This window comes from Ictidomys tridecemlineatus, chromosome 11, assembly GCF_052094955.1.
Source record: "Ictidomys tridecemlineatus isolate mIctTri1 chromosome 11, mIctTri1.hap1, whole genome shotgun sequence".
Taxonomy (NCBI): domain Eukaryota; kingdom Metazoa; phylum Chordata; class Mammalia; order Rodentia; family Sciuridae; genus Ictidomys; species Ictidomys tridecemlineatus.
In genome coordinates, this window is record NC_135487.1 from 72603863 (window position 1) to 72622496 (window position 18634).

General features: G+C 39.0%; 1 pseudogene; it reads left to right on the forward strand.

Moving 5' to 3' along the window:
- The first annotated feature begins 11794 nt into the window (after positions 1-11794).
- Positions 11795-17467, forward strand: LOC144368573 (COMM domain-containing protein 2 pseudogene; annotated as a pseudogene).
- Positions 17468-18634: the final 1167 nt, after the last annotated feature.

Genomic DNA, 18634 nt, shown 5'->3' on the forward strand with positions numbered 1-18634 from the left:
GATTACAGACATGAGCCACTGTGCCTGGCTGGTTAGTGCTCTTAATGAATGTGATTACTAAATAATAGCAGGAAACACTGAAAAATAGAAAATGCATCTTTCCATATTTTTATTGTAAAATACACGTACAATTTGCCATTTAGACTATTTTGAAGTGTACAGTTAAGTCACACTAAGTATATTCACATTGTCCAAGGTGGCATGTATTGCTGCATCATCAGTTGACTGAAAGCAGAAGAGGGGAAATGGATGTGAACCATGTGTGAAGCCTCTTATATAAGGGCATTCATTCTGTTAAAAAACATAGAGCCCCATGATCTAATCACATGTTTTGACTTATTAATCACTTTACATACTTTTTCTACCTGTACTATCAACCAATGAAAACGTACATGTCGTTAGAATTGAGAAACAATTTATTTAAGTTGATTTGGAGAGTATAGTAAGTCACATTGTCCCATTGGCTGCTGTCATAATGGTGATTGTCACAACATACACATTTGGGAAGAACATATTCAGACTATAGCAACCATGTTTAATACACTTTAAAGAGAAATCCTGAATAATCATGGCCGCTGCGTACTGGGGGTTGCTGAAGTGCTGAGCATGGTGCTCAGATCAGCAGCTTTAAATGAGATTTCGTGTTTCACCATTAATCTGTAGTGGATCACTTTGCCAAGCAACAGAAAGAACAAAGAGATTGAACAGGAGACACTTGGCTCCCGGATACTTGCTGCTCAGAGCCACGGGCTCTTTGCTCCAATCTGCTTCCTCTTTTGCTTCGCTCTGGGCAGAGAAGCTGAATGTGTAATGTGTAAGTACCTGAGGCAAAGAAAGCTCACTGCGCCCCGCTTTTTGAATATTTTTTGTTCCAGGAGAGTTCGTGGATTGGGATTGTTTGCTGGGCCTTGGTTTCTGTGCCGAAAATTCACTCTGCGGGAGCCACCATTTGCTTTCTGCTTGCTGTCTTGCTTGCTCTGTCTGCATTATCCGGCAGCAGCATGTAGAGGTTGGAACTTGGCATTGCATCTAATAGACTTAAGAACTTTGTGAATAAGCCAAAGTGTCAATAACAACCCATCCTCTTATCACCTTAAGAAAAGACTTGTGGCTTATTAAGTCAACTTAGAAGCTTACTTGCTATTCTGGATTTCCCCACGAGATGCAGAGGTCCAGAACTGCCAGCCACAGTCCGCACACCATGGCGCATGGCTGCCGGCCTGGCCGTCCGCCCGCAGCAAACTGACTAGGTCCCACTAGCCTCTGAGACACAGCTTGGCAGGAAGAAGTCTTTAGCCAAGACTTCATGAATTATCCAGCTGGGAGCTGAAGCCAACCTAGGACGGACCAGTCCCACCCTTCCCTTAGGACACTCCAGCAAGGAGCCTGTGGCCCGCCATAGCAGAGAGGTGACGTCATCGGAGTTCCACGGACAGAATTCCTTCTCAGCAGAATCCACTTTAGCAGGTGTGTGACTCCCCCCTCATCCAGATACAAGCAGCCAGGAAACTTCATGGACCTCTCAGGGGTCGTGTCTGTTGGGAAGTAGAGGAAATTCCCGACCTCCAACCCCCCATATCACCAGTGGTGACTCCTAAGGACTTGGCCACCAGTTTACCACAGCACTGGGGCTTAAATGGGACATGCGATGGGGTTGCAAGTGTAACTAGATTTCTGGGAAACCACTTCTGGTGAAAAGGAACTGGCTGGCTGTCGGACAGGAGGAAGGGGAGTAAGGGCCAGAGAAGTGAAACGGCTCTGGACTGACAAGTCTGAGAGACTCCTAAGAGACACCTTACAGGGATTGCTATGGGCAGGTAGAGAGAAGAATGTCCACTCGGAAGGCACAGCTCCACCTACTGGAAGAGAAGAAAATGGATCTCTAAGGCTTCAATATATATTTTTCTTCTCTCTCTATTCCTTTCTCCTTCTCTCTTTCTTTCCCATTTCAAGTTTTCTTGTTCTTTTCATTCTCCTCTAATCTATCCGTCTCTCTCTCCTTCTTTCTTTTTAAGAGCACCTTCATTCCCCTACCCCCCAACTTTCATCCCAAGCATTATGTCTTCCATTACGTGTAATTGTCTAAATGCAAATAGGTGAAGGTCTCCAGGCTGTCTATAGGACTCCTAAATACCTAGCTACTACCAACACCCTGATCCAATTGCCTGTTAGTATCCACCTTCAGTAGAGCAATCTTCTAAAGTAGCCAAGACATACTAACCCTTGTACCACCATAGCACCTAACCTAAACATACAGTCCTAAGAACAAACAACAAATCACTATATGCATACAGAACCTGGAAGCCTTTTATGAATTGAATGAATCAGCTTTAAATACAATAAAGCCCAACATTTCTAGGCATAATCTCCCACCAAAAAGGAAAGACAACAGAGATATACAAAGCCAAAACAAATGTATAGGGGAAAGCAGTTACAAAGCAGTCAAACAGAGCTGGAAAGTAACGTGAACAACATGAAAAAACAAGGGAAAAAAGGATTACAAACAATGCAGGACAATTTAAATCTACAAGAGGACCTAGAATCATCAGAAACATGGACAGGGAAAAAAATCAAGGCATGCCTAACTCAGATGGAACGGAATATTAGAGAAGACATGAGACAGCAAGTCCAAGCAATAAAAGTATATTTTGAAAACAAATTAAATTCAAACTGCAAAGAACGAGCTTTATGAGGAGATAGAGATTTTAAAAAGAACACCAAACAGTAATCCTAGAAGTGCAGGAAACCATAAACCAGATTAAAAACTCTAACGAGAATATTGCAAATAGACTAGATCAAGTAGAAGTCAGAACATCAGATAATGAAGACAAAGTTTATCAACTTGAAAAGAATATAGTCAACACAGAAAAGATGCTTAAATCACACGAGCACTCTTTCCCAGAGATATGGGATCCCATAAAAATAACAAATTTGAGAGTCATTGGGATAGAAGAAGGCACAGAGGTTCAAACCAAAGGAATGGAAAACCTATTAAATGAAATAATCCTAGAAAACTTCCCAGAGATGAAAGATGGAATGGATTGCCAAATCCTGGAAGCCTACAGGACCCCAAACATCCAAAACCATAATAGACCAACTCCAAGACATAATGATGAAGATAGTTAACATACAGAACAAGAAGAGAATATTAAAAGCTATGAGAGAAAGAGGGAGATTACATTCAGGGGTAAACCAACTAGGCTAAGGACTGATTTTTCATCACAGACTTTGAAAGCAAGAAGATCCTGGAACAACGTATTTCAAATGCTGAAAAATAATGGATTCCAACCAAGAATACTGTATCCAGCAAAATTAAGCTTCAGATTTGACAATGAAATTAAAATCTTTCACCATAAACAAAATCTAAAAGAATTCACAGCCAGAAAACCAGTACTGCAAAGCATTTTGAGCAAAATACTACAAGAAGAGAAATTGAAAAATAGCACCCAAAACTAACAGTGGGAGATGTCTCAGTAAAGGGTGAGAAAAATTACCAAAGAGGAAAAACTAGCTAAACTAAAATAAATAAATAAATAAATAAACATGACTGGAAGTACAAACCATATTTCAATTGTAACCTTAAATGTGAATGGCTTAATTTCACCAACCAAGAGACATAGGCTAGTAACCTGGATTAAAAAAACAAATCCAACAATATGCTGCCTTCAGGAGACTCATATGAAAGGAAAAGACATACATAGGCTGAAGGTTAAAGGTTGGGAAAAATCATACCACTCACATGGCCTAGGAAGCAAGCAGGAGTGGCCATACTCATATCGAATAAAATCTACTTCAAACCTAAGTTAATCAGAAGGGATAAAGAAGGACACTATATACTGTTAAAAGGAACCATCCACCATCAAGACATAACAATTATCAATTTGTATGCACCAAACAATGGTGCTACAACATTCATAAAGCAAACTCTTCTCAAGTTCAACAGTCAAATAGACCACAACACAATAATTATGGGGGACTTCAACACACCGCTCTTGCCATTGGACAGATACTTTAGACAAAAGCTGAACAAGAATGTATAAAACTCAATAACACAATCAATAACTTAGACTCAACTGACATATATAGAATATATCAACCATCATCAAGTGGATACACGTTCTTCTCAGCAGCACATGGATCCTATTCAAAGATAAACCATATATTATGCCATAGGGAGACTCTCAGTAAATATAAAGGTGTGGAGATAATACCATGCACCAAGTCTGATCATAATGCAATGAAACTGGAAATCAATTATAAAAGAAGGAAGGAAAAATCCTACATCACCTGGAAAATGAACAATATGTTACTGAATGATCAATGGGTTACAGAAGACATAAAGGAGGAGATTAAAAAAATTCTTAGAGACAAATGACAATACAGACACAACATACTGAAATCTATGGGACACAATGAAAGCAGTTTTAAGAGGGAAATTCATTTCTTGGAGTTCTTTCCTCAAAAAAAAGAAAAAACAACAAATAAATGAACTCACACTACACCGCAAAAACCTAGAAAAGGAAGAGCAAAACAACAGCAAATGTAGCAGAAGAGAAGAAATAATTAAAATTAGAGCAGAAATTAACGAAATTGAAACAAAAAATATCATTTAAAAAACTAAAAGTTGGTTCTTTGAAAAAATAAATAAGATCTACAGGCCCTTAGCCATGCTAACGAAGAGAAGAAGAGAGAGAACTCAAATGACTAACATACGGGATGAAAAAGGCAATATCACAACAGACACAACAGAAATACAGAAGATAATTAGAAAGTATTTTGAAACCCTATATTCCAATAAAATAGAAGATAATGAACACTTCGATAAATTTCTTAAGTGATATGATCTGCCCAGATTGAGTCAGGAAGACATACACAATTTAAACAGACCAATAACAAAAGAAGAAATAGAAGAAGCCATCAAAAGACTACAAACCAGAAAAAGCCCTGGACTGGATGGGTATACAGCGGAGTTCTCCAAAACCTTCAAAGAAGAATTAATACCAATACTTTTTAAGCTATTCTAAGGAATGGAAAAAGAAGGAGTTCTTCCAAATTCATTCTATGAGGCCAACATCACCCTGATTGCAAAACCAAAGACACTTCAAAGAAAGAAAACTACAGACCAATATCTCTAATGAACTTGGATGCAAAAATTCTCAATAAAATCCTCGTGAATCAAATACAAAAGCATATCAAAAAAATTGTGCATCATGATCAAGTAGGATTCATCCCTGGGATGCAAGGCTGGTTCAATATTCGGAAATCAAAAAATGTAATCCACCACATCAATAGACTTAAAGACAAGAACCATATGATCATCTTGATAGATGCAGGAAAAAGCATTTGACAAAGTACAGCATCCCTTTATGTTCAAAACACTAGAAAAACTAGGGAAAACAAGAACTTACCTCAACATGGTAAAAGCTATATATGCTAAGCCTAAGGCTAGCATGATCCTAAATGGAGAAAAACTGAAGGCATTCCTCTAAAATCTGGAACAAGACAGGGATGCCCTCTATCACCACTTCTATTCAAATTAGTCCTTGAAATACTAGCCAGAGCAATTAGACAGACAAAAGAAATTAAAGGCATAAAAATAGGAAAAGAAGAACTTAAATTGTTGCTATTTGCACATTACATGATAATATATTTAACAGACCCAAAAGGGTCTACAAAAAACTGCTAGAGTTAATAAATGAATTCAGCAAAGTGGCAGGATATAAAATCAACACACATAAATCAAAGGCATTCATGTATATCTGCAACAAAACTTCTGAAATGGAAATGAGGAAAACCACTCCATTGACAATATCCTCAAAGAAAATAAGATACTTGGGAATCAACCTAACAAAAGAGGTGAAATATTTATACAATGAAAACTACAGAACCCTAAAGAGAGAGATAGAAGAAGATCTTAAAAGATGGAAATATGTACCCGTTTCATGGATAGGCAGAACTAACATCATCAAAATGGAGATATTACCCAAAGTTCTCTACAGGTTTAATGTGATGCCAATCAAAATCCCAATGGCATTTCTTGTAGAAATATATAAAGCAATCATGAAATTCATATGTAAAAACAAAAGACCCAGAATAGCAAAAGCAATTCTAAGCAGGAAGTGTGAATCTGGAGGTATAGCGATACCAGAGTTCAAACTGTACTACGAAGCAATAGTAACAAAAACAGTGTGGTACTGGTACCAAAACAGGCGGGTGGACCAATGATACAGAATAGAGGACACAGAAACCAATCCACAAAAGTACAACTTTCTTATATTTGATAAAGGGGCTAAAAGCATGCAATGGAGGAAGGATAGCATCTTCAACAAATGGTGCTGGGAAAATTGCAAATCCATATGCAACAAAATGAAACTGAATCCCTTTCTCTCACCATGCACAAAAGTTAACTCGAAATGGATCAAGGACCTAGATATCAAATCAGAGACACTGCGTCTGATAGAAGAAAAAGTTGGCTACGATCTACATACTGTGGGGTCGGGATCCAAATTTCTTAACAGGACGCCCATAGCCCAAGAGTTAATAACAAGAATAAACAAATGGGACTTACTTAAACTAAAAATATTTTTCTCAGAACGAGAAACAATAAGAGAGGTAAATAGAGAGCCTACATACTGGGAACAAATTTTAACCCCTCCCACATCAGATAGAGTCCTAATATCCAGAATATACAAAGAACTCAAAAAATTAAACAATAAGATAACAAATAACCCAATCAACAAATGGGCCAAGGAACTAAAGACACTTCACAGAGGAGGACATACAATCAATCAACAAGTACATGAAAAACTGCTCACCATCTCTAGCAGTCAGAGAAATGGAAATCAAAACAACCCTAAGATACCATCTCACTCCAGTAAGATTGGCACCCATTATGAAGTCAAACAACAATAAGTGCTGGTGAGGATGTGGGGAAAAGGGTAATCTTCTACATTGCTGGTGGGACTGCAAATTGGTGCGGCCAATTTGGAAAGCAGTATGGAGATCCCTGGGAAAGCTGGGAATGGATCCACCATTTGCCCCAACTATCGCCCTTCTTGGACCATTCCCTGAGGATCTTAAAAGAGCATACTATAGAGATACTGCCACATCAATGATTATAGTGGCACAATTCACAATAGCTAGACTGTGGAACCAACCTAGATTCCCTTCAATAGATGAATGGATAAAAAAAAATGTGGCATCTATACACAATGGAGTATTACTCTGCACTGAAAAATGACAAAATCATAGAATTTGCAGGGAAATGGATGGCATTAGAACAGATTATGCTAAGCAAAACTAGCCAATCCTTAAAAAACAAATGCCAAATGTCTTCTTTGATATAAAGAGAGCAACTAAGAACAGAACAGGGAGGAAGAGCATGAGGAAAAGGTTAACATTAAACAGAGATGAGTGGGGAGAGAGAAAGGGAGAGACAAGGGAAAGCATATGGAAATGGTAGGAAACCCTGAATGTTACACAAAATTACATATAAGAGGTTGTGAGGGGAAAGGGTGGGAAACAAGGTAGAGAATTGAACAACAGCAGATGAGGTAGAGAGGGAAGAAGGGAGGAGAGGGGAGGAGTGATAGTAGGGGATAGGAAAGGCAGCAGAATACAACAGTCACTAATATGGCATTATGGAAAAATTGTGAATGGGTAACTGATGTGATTCTGAAATTTGTATTTGGGGTAAAAATGGGAGTTCATAACTCACTTGAATCAAATGTATGAAAGAGGATATGTCATGAGCTTTGTAATGTTTTGAACAACCAATAAAAAAAGAGAGAAATCCTTCTGGGGAAAGAATGTTGGTTTAAATCATGTGGAAAGTTCTTTCTAACTCTGAACCTAAGACTGTAGGGTAAATAGACCTTGATTCTAGTGGGCTGTTTCCAAATATTTGTCTATACACATGGCAGTGCCCTGTGTTGATGCAGCTTGCATCCTGAGGTTTCAGCTACCAGTCAGGGATCACTGCACTGTGGCCCTGGTTCCCATCTCCATCTTGCTACTAACATGAACTGATGTCACAATTGGATTATAGGATTTAAGGACTGTTGGGTAGTTTAATGCTTTAGGTTGTTGATATTTATTTACAATAATTAAACAAACATTTAATGACAATTTACTGTATATCATCACCATGCTAGATAACAGAGTTAAGACAATGTTTAAAAACACTTTCTAGGCTGGAATAAAGCTCACAGTTAAGTGCTTGCCTAACATGTGCATGGCTCTGCATTCAATTTCCAGTACTAAAAACAAACAAAAAACCTTTCTGTATTTGTGGAACTTAGAACTAAATACTATCAGGAATTGGCAGCTAACTCTCAGTGGATTCTATTTTCACATTTGCAATAGTCAGATTTGTTTAAGTACCATGTTTTCAAGAAAAAAATAGCTAAGTGAAGCTAGCCAATCCTTAAAAAACAAATGCCAAATGTCTTCTTTGATATAAAGAGAGCAACTAAGAACAGAACAGGGAGGAAGAGCATGAGGAAAAGATTAACATTAAACAGAGATGAGTGGGGGGAGAGAAAGGGAGAGAGAAGGAGGACTGTATGGAAATGGAAGGAGACCCTCATTGTTCACAAAGTTACTTATCAGAGTTTGTCAGGGGAAAGGGGAAAGTAAAACAAGAGAGATAATTGAATAACAGCAGATGGGGTAGAAAGGGAAGATGAGAGGTAAGGGGAGGGGGGATAGTAGGGGATAGGAAAGGTAGGGGAATACAAGAGTCACTAATATGGCATTATGTAAAAATATGGATGTGTAACCGATGTGATTCTGAAACTTGTATTTGTGGTAAAAATGGGAGTTCATAACCCACTTTAATCAAATGTATAAAAGATGATATGTCATGAACTTTGTAATGTCTTGAACAACCAATAATAAAAAAAAGAGCCAACCAGAGTGCTTAGCAACCAGAAAGAAAAGACCCACAGGAGAGTACCAAACTGGAATTTTTGGAATCTCAAAAAAAAAAAAAAAATTCAACACCATTTATATTTAAAAAAAAAAAACACTTAGCATATTGTGACCTACAAGAGGACATCCTGAATCCAAAAAAATAAAAGGACCTTCTTAACAAGCCAGTCAAATTGGCAGCATCTCATTCATGATGTTGGCAAAATAACATCATTTGGAAAATAGCCTCTTTGCTGTGTATATATAAAAAAGCATTGTAATGAGTTTAAAAGTCTCAACTCTTGTATACAAGTCTGGGTTGATTATCAATTGAATGTTACAAATAGCAAACCAACCAGGAAAACTAGTTCATCTAATGCATAATAGCACAGCATTAAAATAACAGACTGGAGATTCCTCCATGAAACAAAGCCAAGCTAGGGGTGTGAACACAGTGAATGTTCTTTCTTGACTAACTGCTCCACAGGGGTCAAACTAGACTTCTGAAATTCATAAGGAATTTTCTAACTTTTTTTGACTGTGGTCTGCCTTTAGTGAATATACATATGTGAATATACTTTTTAAACTATATTTCACTCAATTTTTTCTAATATATTTTTGTTGTAAGAGTTCATAAACACTGATTTAAAAAACTATTTCTTGCTACTGCAGTTCTAGATACTAGTAGAGCTAAATTCAAATCAATATATAAAAATAGAGTCCTATATGATAACTTTGATCTGAAATCTGGTATCAGGAATCATAAGGTCTAAAAACCACTGCACTGAAGTTTAGTAATTCCTATTTATTACATGCTGGGCAGTATACAAAGTGCTTAATTCCATTTATTTTATTTACTTCTGAAACAACTGTGTGTTATGAAGTAGGTAGTATTAATCCTATAGCCTAACAGGCTGATTTAAGTTCAATAATGTGCTCTAAATTGTGCCCCCAATGAGTCATTTAGTCAGAATTTGAACCCAACTAGCTTCCATTTATTTTACTATCCCAAGACCTAGGGCTCCTAATGAGGAATATTAAAAAAGATAAGTTAAAAATTTTAATTTTGACTGCTTATTACATACCAAGTAATTCTAAGCCTGTTCTTTAGTAGATAATTAAGACCACATGCCAACATATCTCCACATAGGAGTCAGTCTTGACAGAGGAAGGCAGGTAGAGCTAGTGCAATGGACTTGCCCAGGGCAGAACTGGAGCAGGAGCTGAGCCACTACCCAGGAAGCTGGCTGCAGAGCCTGCAATCTTCATGGTGCTAGAAGTTCTGCAGGACTGTAACTATGGTCTGGTGTTTACCATCCAACCACAATGGCTCAGCTTCCTTCTATCAATGTGGAGAAGGGCCCAGGAGAGCAAATCACATTACCACTGCCTGGGAACCAGGGAAGAGAGGCCAGAAGCCTCAGGTGTAGAAGGAGGTCAGATGAAATGATGACCTGCAAGTGATGCTGGTGTGCACCTGTCTGCAAACTACTGCCCAAGGATGTGGGAAAAGAAGCAGGTGGCAGGGATGAGAACCATGGGCTATAAACAGGGCCATTGTGCTGAGAGCCACAGCTGAGTCGGAAGGGCCCCTGGCATTTTGACAATAGTATTGGTTGGGAGGCAAGCCATTAAGATGATGCTGGCTTGGTTCAGTTGTATATTGGACCTTTACTGACTGCCTGGGCCATGTGGCGTTCGGGAGACTTCCTGGGAAGCATGTGTGGAGTGTGCTGGTGGAGTTCAGAAACAAAGTTTGTTCCTGCTTCAGTGGCTCATGATTTGTGCCCAGCCAGACTGCAGCACCATTGGAAAGCCATCAGACCACTGGCAAGGCACATAGTTCCACTATCTCAGGACATATAGTACACAATAAGAAATGCTGATCTTAACCAGGTGATGGTGAAGTGTACTGAGAATTTATTAGGTCAGGTACTGTTCTAAGCACTTTTCATCTCAATAAACTCAAAGGAACTCCTAGTTGATCTACATAAGAGTCCGGCCTTTTCTCATTCTATGATTGCAAGAAGAGTTTGTGGTGCTATTTAGTCCATGGCCAGAGCAGATGGTGTGAACAGTTTGGTCACGTGGGAAAATCCTCAGGGAGTTTAAATTAAAGACATAGACACCATTTTACCTTTAAACCAGCTCTGGGATGGCTCCTTGAACCATCAGCCTCAAGCTCCCCAGGGGGGGCAGTGAGGTTTTACTGAAGAGGACAGAGAGAGAGAAAGAGAGAGAGAGAGAGAGAGAGAGAACACTAGGAAGAGGGCTTTCATTGGGGAACAAAGAATTCTGGGGAAAATTTCATCTGATGAAGGTCAAGGGGGGCCAATGTGGCAAGGTCAGGGGCGATGATTGGATCTTTGGGGCAGTGGTGAGACATTTCTCCACACGGCAAAACTCTCAAATCTAAGAAGGGTGGGGAGAGCTCTGCCACATTAAAAGTATCTGAGCACCTCACACCTAGCCAGGGAGTAAACTCAGGCACATTCAAGGATTAACTCCCACAATGCTGCACTTCGAAGGGAAGGGAAACAAATATACATAATGACTCCTCTCTAGGGAGTGGAGTGGCTCAGCAGCTCAGTAGCTTGGGGGTCACCCAGTTCCAGGAATGGGTGGGGGGTCCAGAAAACTCACCCAGTTCCAGAACTGCAGGGTTCTGGGAAATCACTCCACTGTAGGGTCTAGGATTCTTACCCAGTTCCAGGACTGCAGAATTGTGGGAGGCCTGCCACCCCCAGCAGCGCAGGCAGCCAAACTAAATTTTGCTTGAGTGAATTTCCTAGGATACCAAATAAAACACCCAGGACACCTCCTCTGCCTCAAGCTCCCCAAATGGGAGAGCAAGGAATGTCATGAGGGGCTGGTGAGAGTGAGCATGTCCAAGAGTGGACTTTTACTGGGGAGACTGTCATTCTTTAGAAAATTCCATCCAGAAAAGGTCAAGAGGGGCAAGGTTACAAGGACAGGTAAGGTAATTCGACCCCTGGGGTTATAGGAAGGCACGCCTCAGCATGAAGACACATTCTGCTATTTTCAGTATCAGGGCCACTTTGAATGTGGCCAGATCACTGGAAGTGACTGACAGAGCCGCGACCAATCTTGGGCCACTTTGAATGTGGCCAAATTACTGGAAGTGACTGACAGAGCCGCAACCAATCAGGGAAGGAAAATGCTGGTCACTCAGAGCAACATCCCCCCACAGAGGCCTATCCAGTTCTAGGACTGGAAGGTCTAGGAAGCTCACACAGTTCCAGCATTGCAGGGTCCTGGGTCATACCTAGGGTTGTAGGGTTTTCTGACCTGTAGGGTGAGGATGCAGCTAAGCCAATGATCTGTTTTCTGAACCCACAGCACTACATTCATCTCAGCCCTTGCAAGTCTAGCTGCTCAGCTAGGTCCCAAGAAGTGATGTGAAACTTCAGTCAGATGTGGGTTATGACTGCTGTGGGCACTCAGATGCCTCTTCCAGGAGGCAGCCTACAGTCCCAGCCCAGGCCCTGAGGGGCAGGGTGCACCAGATCCTGGGAGCACTGATGTGTGGCTTCACTGCAGCCTGGCCCCATGGGGTAGGCTATGACAGGGGCTGGGCTCAGGAGTGGCAGGCCACCAAGTGTGGGTGGTTTAGCAGTGCCTAAGTCTCAGGGAAGGTGGGGTGCCATGACTGTCACCTGAGCAAGACACAATCCAGCAGTGTTTCCAGTCCCCAGGTGCCATGGTCTAATAGCTGTGCTGGCCACAGGACTGGGGTGCACCGTCACCTCCTTCTCTTCTGGGAGCTCAGATGTGTGGACTCCAGGCAGTCCCCTCAGGGGAGCTGAGTGGCATGAGAATACAAGAGTCCTAGTAGTGAGTATGGAAGGTGTCCAAGGTTTGGGTGGGAGCTGCTGGGGTCCTCTTGCTTGATTAGTCCACACAGGGAGGAGGCTCCCTTGTTCTGAGCTGCTCCTGGCTGTTGATGGTGTGTCAGACACTAAGTGTGTCCTATTCTCTGTGTGAACATCCCAGGTTCCCATGCTCTATCTGGCTTCTGCTGATCCTTAGATGTGCTCTGGGGCTCTCTTCACTTACCCTCACCAAAGTGCATTCCTTATTTTGGGAGTTGTCTTTGTGGGAGGAAGGATGGTAGGGCTTCTAGTCAGACTTCTTGCTAGCATCTCTCCTCCCTAGAAATGTTTACTTTAAAATCAGAATAATCATACCCGGTATCACCATGTTTAATCACATTTGTATTGGAGATCCTCATGAGTAAAATATAATGAGAATAAAAGAAAGTAGAAGAATGGAATACTAAAATATATAAAGCTTAAACTTGCATTATTTTCAAATGATGACTATTTTTTAACATTTTTTATTATTTTTAAATTTTAGATGGACCCAATATCTTTATTTTATTTTTTTTTTAATGTGGTGCTGAGGATCAAACCCAGTACCTCCTGCATGCCAGGTGAGCACACTACCAATTGAGCCACATCCCCAGCCCAAACTATTTATATTTTGAAAAACAAAAATGTAATCTCCAGAAAGATTATTGGGAATACCTATAGAAATTGTCAAGGTTCCTGAATAAAGGCTTGAGGTATAAAAGTAAAATTAAAGTTTTATATTCCAGTGGCAAATGATTAGAAATTGTGATTGAACAGGGTATACTATTTACAATAGTATCAGAGACTGAAATTGCCTAAATAATCAAAAAATAGACTTAAGACTTCTGTACACAAATTATAAAATTTTATTAGGGGATGTTCAAAAGAACATAAATACATAAAGGCATATACTACATTTGTCAATATAAGTCTTAGTCTAGGTCATTTTTAAAAGTATTTTTAAGGTAGCCAGTTGCATACATGTAATGCCAGCAGCTCAGGACGCAGAGACAGGAGGATCATAAGTTCAAAGCTAGCCTCAGCAAAAGCAGGCTCTAAACAATTCAGTGAGACCATGTCTCTGAAATAAAATACAAAATAGGGCTGTGGATGTGGCTCCATGGTAGAGTACCCCTAAATTCAATCCCCAGTACATCCTCCCCCCCCAAAAAAAAAAGTATTTTGAAGGCTAAAACACCATGAAATCTAAAGAGGAACCTGGAGTGGGTCTGGCCTATCAATTAACTATTAAGCTATTATTATTATAAACTAAGCTATTGTCATTATAAAGTTGTTCTGATTAAAATAGTATAATGCTGGTAGAAATTACATTAAGTACAAATATGTAGAAATTACATTAAGTACAAAACTACTTTGATGTAACAGCAACCTCCTATCAATTAGACATTCCATTTTGCATGAAAACACAGAGGCTCGCAAAACAACTCAGCATTCTAGAATCACAGAGTTTTTGAAGAATTTAAAAATGTTCAGTAAAATGCAAGAGGAAATTCATTGCAAAATTACACAGTAGGGTAGTGTGCAAGAAGAATGCAGAATGGAAGCAATATAAAATCTAAATGTCTGAATGTTCTATTTCTCATGACATATCCACTCCCATGCATACATTAGGCTTTCTCAGTAACAGTGTAAGAGGTTAGTTGTGAGGACCAGACTGAAGGTAAGCAAGGCTTCTCAGCAGAGGGAGTTTTCCGAGAGCCATGCACTCTTGCTCTTTAGGGAGATGCAGGGGCAACACTATTGGTCAAAGCCACAATTCTCTCTTTTTTAATTTTTAATTTGCTTTAATTAGTTATACATGACAGTAGAATGCACTTATATACTTTGATATATCATACGTAGATGGGATATAATTTCTCTTTTTCTGAGTGTACATGTTGTAGAATCACATTGGTTATACAGTCACATATATATAAAGTAATAATGTCTGTTTCATTCTACTATCTTTCTTATCCCCATATCCCCTACCTTCCCCTCCTTTCACTTTCCTCTACCTAAGGTAACACTATTTTTTTGCATTAAAATTCTTAATACACATATATACCACAATTTTTGTATTTCTGTTTGTATATAAAGTATGTTGACACCCAATTCAAGTCTTCATACATCACATTTCACCATCCTTGCTAATCCTCTGCCCCCCTCCCTTTCTGTCCCACCCCTCTACCCTATTTCTCCCATGCTCTGCCTCCCAACCCCACCATGAGTCAACCTTCTTGTATCAGAGAAAACATTCAGTATTTGTTTTTTGGGGATTGACTAACTTCACTTAGCATTATCTTCCCCAGCGCCATCCATTTACATGCAAATGCCATGATTTTGTTCTTTTTTAATGCTGAGTAAAATTCCTTTGTGTATATATGCCACATTTTTTTATCCATTCATCCACTGAAGGACATCTAGGTTGGCTCATGTCTATTTCATTCTACTATCTTTCCTATCCCCATATCCCTGCCTTCCCCTCCTTTAGCTATTGTGAATTGTGCTGCTATAAACATTGATGTGGCTTTGTCCCTGTAGTATGCTGTTTTTAAGTCCTTTGGATATAGTCTGAGGAGAGGAATAGCTGGGTCAAATGGTGGTTCCATACCTTCATACTGTTTTCTATATTGGCTGCACCAATTTGCAGTCCCACCAGCAATTTATGAGTGTACCTTTTTCCCCACATCATCACCAACACTATTGTTGTTTGTCTTCATAATAGCTGCCATTCTGACTGGAGTGAGATGATATCTTAGAGTGGTTTTAATTTGCATTTCTCTGCTAAAGATGATGAGCATTTTTTCTTACATTTATTGATTGATTGTATATCCTCTTCTGAGAAGTGTCTGTTCAGGTCCTTAGCCCATTTGTTGTTTGGGTTATTTGTTTTTTTGGTGTTTAGCTTTTTGAGTTCTTTATGTACCCTAGAGATTAGTGCACTATCTGATATGTGAGGTGTAAAGATTTGCTCCCAGGATGTAGGCTCTCTGTTCACCTCACAGATTGTTTCTGTTGCTGAAAAGAAACTTTTTAGTTTGATTCCATCCCATTTATTGATTCTTGGTTTTAATTCTTGTACAGTAAGAGTCTTATTAAGGAAGTTGGGGCCTAATCCCACATGATGAAGATTAAGGCCTATTTTTTCTTCTATTAGATGAAGAGTCTCTCACAACTCTCCTTACAATACTGAGTAAGTGGTAATTATTTTACTTGGGTAGACTTTTCATAGGGTCAGAATAGATGTCATGAAAGAAAGAGAGCTATCCATCGGTAGGAGACAGGTCTCTGCTTCATGGCTACTTTGTGTTGAGTGGGTTCTATAAGCAGTGTTCTGATAATCCCACATTAAAAAAAAATATGTCCAACATATATTCTTCTCAAGGCTCTATCACACAGGTTACTATTATTACCCTTCTATAAAGTGGATGTCTTATTATCACATTTTTTCTTTTTACTCTGTAGTGGAAGGAAACATTCTCAACCGATGTAGCAAGAATCATTTATCAATAGAATAAAAATGCAAGTTTATCAACACATTCTTAAGAATCCCAGAAACAGAACTGTCCACATGGACAGCTTGGATTCATGATGAAGATGGCATCATAGAGAAGTAGGAAAGAGAGAATTACTTAACAAATGGGACTAAAGAATTGACATTCCACAAATAAAATACACACTTGCATTCCTACATCATTCCATATGCATTGCCAACTCTAGATATATTAACCATGTTAATATTTTAAAAGGAAATTTTAAAATGATTAGTGGAAAATATTGTGGATAGCTTTTAAAACTTGATCTTACAAAATATTTCCTAAGAATGCACGCATGAAAACACATGATCACATGAGAAAAGATTAGTATTTTGAGCACATAAAATTAAAAACATCTGGGGCTGGGGCTGGAGCTCAGCGGTGGAGTGCTTGTCTACCATGTGCAAGGCACTGGGTTTGATTCTCAGCACCACATAAAAATAAATAAATAAATAAAATAAAAGTATTGTGTCCAACTATAACTAAAAAATATTTTTTAAAAAAATTAAAGACATCTGTATGTCCAAAGATGTCTTAAACAGGAAGACCCCCGGTGCTATGCTGCTGGACTTTGTCAGAAGAGCATAGGGAGCACCTGGCCTTCCTGCTGAAGAAGTGGTAGTGGAGTTTGGGTGGATTGGCGTGGAGTTCCTGAGGTGAGGGACCATCCCCAAGGTCTATGAGGACACCACCAGGAAGCTCAACGTGAGCAGCAACATTGTCCAGCATGGTGTGGATGGGTTGACCTACCTGCTCACCGAGAGCTCCAAGCTCATGATTTCTGAAGTGGATTTCCAAGACTCTGTTTTTGTTCTGGGATTCTCTGCAGAACTGAACAAATTATTGCTTCAGCTTTACCTGGACAACAGAAAAAAGATCAGGATTATTCTGGGTGAATTGGCACCTAGCCTTCCCAGTTACCACAGCCTTGAGTGGCGACTAGATGTACAGCTTGCAAGCAGAAGTCTCAGGCAACAGATTCAGCCAGCAGTGACTATGAAACTACACCTAAATCAGAATGGAGACCACAACACCAAAGTTCTGCAGGCAGACTCAGCCACCCTACTTCATTTATTTCAGCAACTGTAACAATCCTTGGAGGAGATGAAAACAAACCACTGTAGGAGAGTAGTTCACAACATCAAGTAGTACCAAGTGTTAAGGTCCTAATGCCTTTGACTCATTTGTGAATAGATGACATTCAGGAATTACTTTTCAGAATTAATTTTTATTAATTGGTGTTGATAAATGCATCTAGATACCATGAAATTCCTTTTCCTATTCCAGGATATTGAGGTCATGATCAGAAGCTCAAGTCAAGTTCCTTTTCTGGTGGGAAATGTGGTCAGCTTCTTGACAGATTGAAATGTAATTTTGTATTTTAAATGTGTGAATAGGAATGAATCAACTAGAAATGAATCTATACTGTTCATATCTTCTGTATATATGAGCAATACCCTGTTTTTGGTACATTTTTGTCTGCTTAACTAGTATTTTCCTCCTTATTGATCAATTTTGAGAATAAAATTTACAGCTAATTCCTTTCCTATTCAGAGTATTTCTAAATAGTACAATATTTCTGACTTTTAAAAGCATCTCATGATGTTACTAGCTAAGAATAATGTAAAGTGAGTCTGAGTTTTTTAAATTATATGCCCATATTGTTATAGGAAGTTCATGCATTTTTCTTTGAATGTAAAGATAAGTAGTTTTCACCATATTGCTGAAGCTTGATTTATGGTTCATTGACTTAAGTAGTACTCAATTTTGTGTGATTGTTAATAATATTTTCACAAGGATTAATTTTTCCCATATACCCAAAGCAACTAAGAGACACACTGTCATTTACATTTATAAATAATGGATACAAGAATAATGTAATCAATGCTTCATTATCTGGGGGAAGAAAGATGTCTTAAACTAAAAATGTTTAGATATAAGAATATATTTTCAATATAACTGATAGACTTTCAATATAACTAAAACACTTGAAAAATAAAAATATGTAAAGATAACCTACAAATTGGTAAGAAAAATATAATTAATCTAGTTAAAAATGACCAAAATATATGACCAGAAATTTTACAAAGGAATACAAATGACTATCAAACACAGAAAAGTAATGTAACATTATCAATGACAATAAATATAGACCACATAATGAAATAGCTTCTGAAGGTTTAATTGCCAACAGCTAAGAGACCATGATAAAGTGCCTGGACACCTCCAAGGAGACTATACCAAGGGCATGTCACATGTGAGCAACACTTGTGGGAACTGATGCTGCTTCTAGGAAGAGAGCTGGGTGTGATCCCT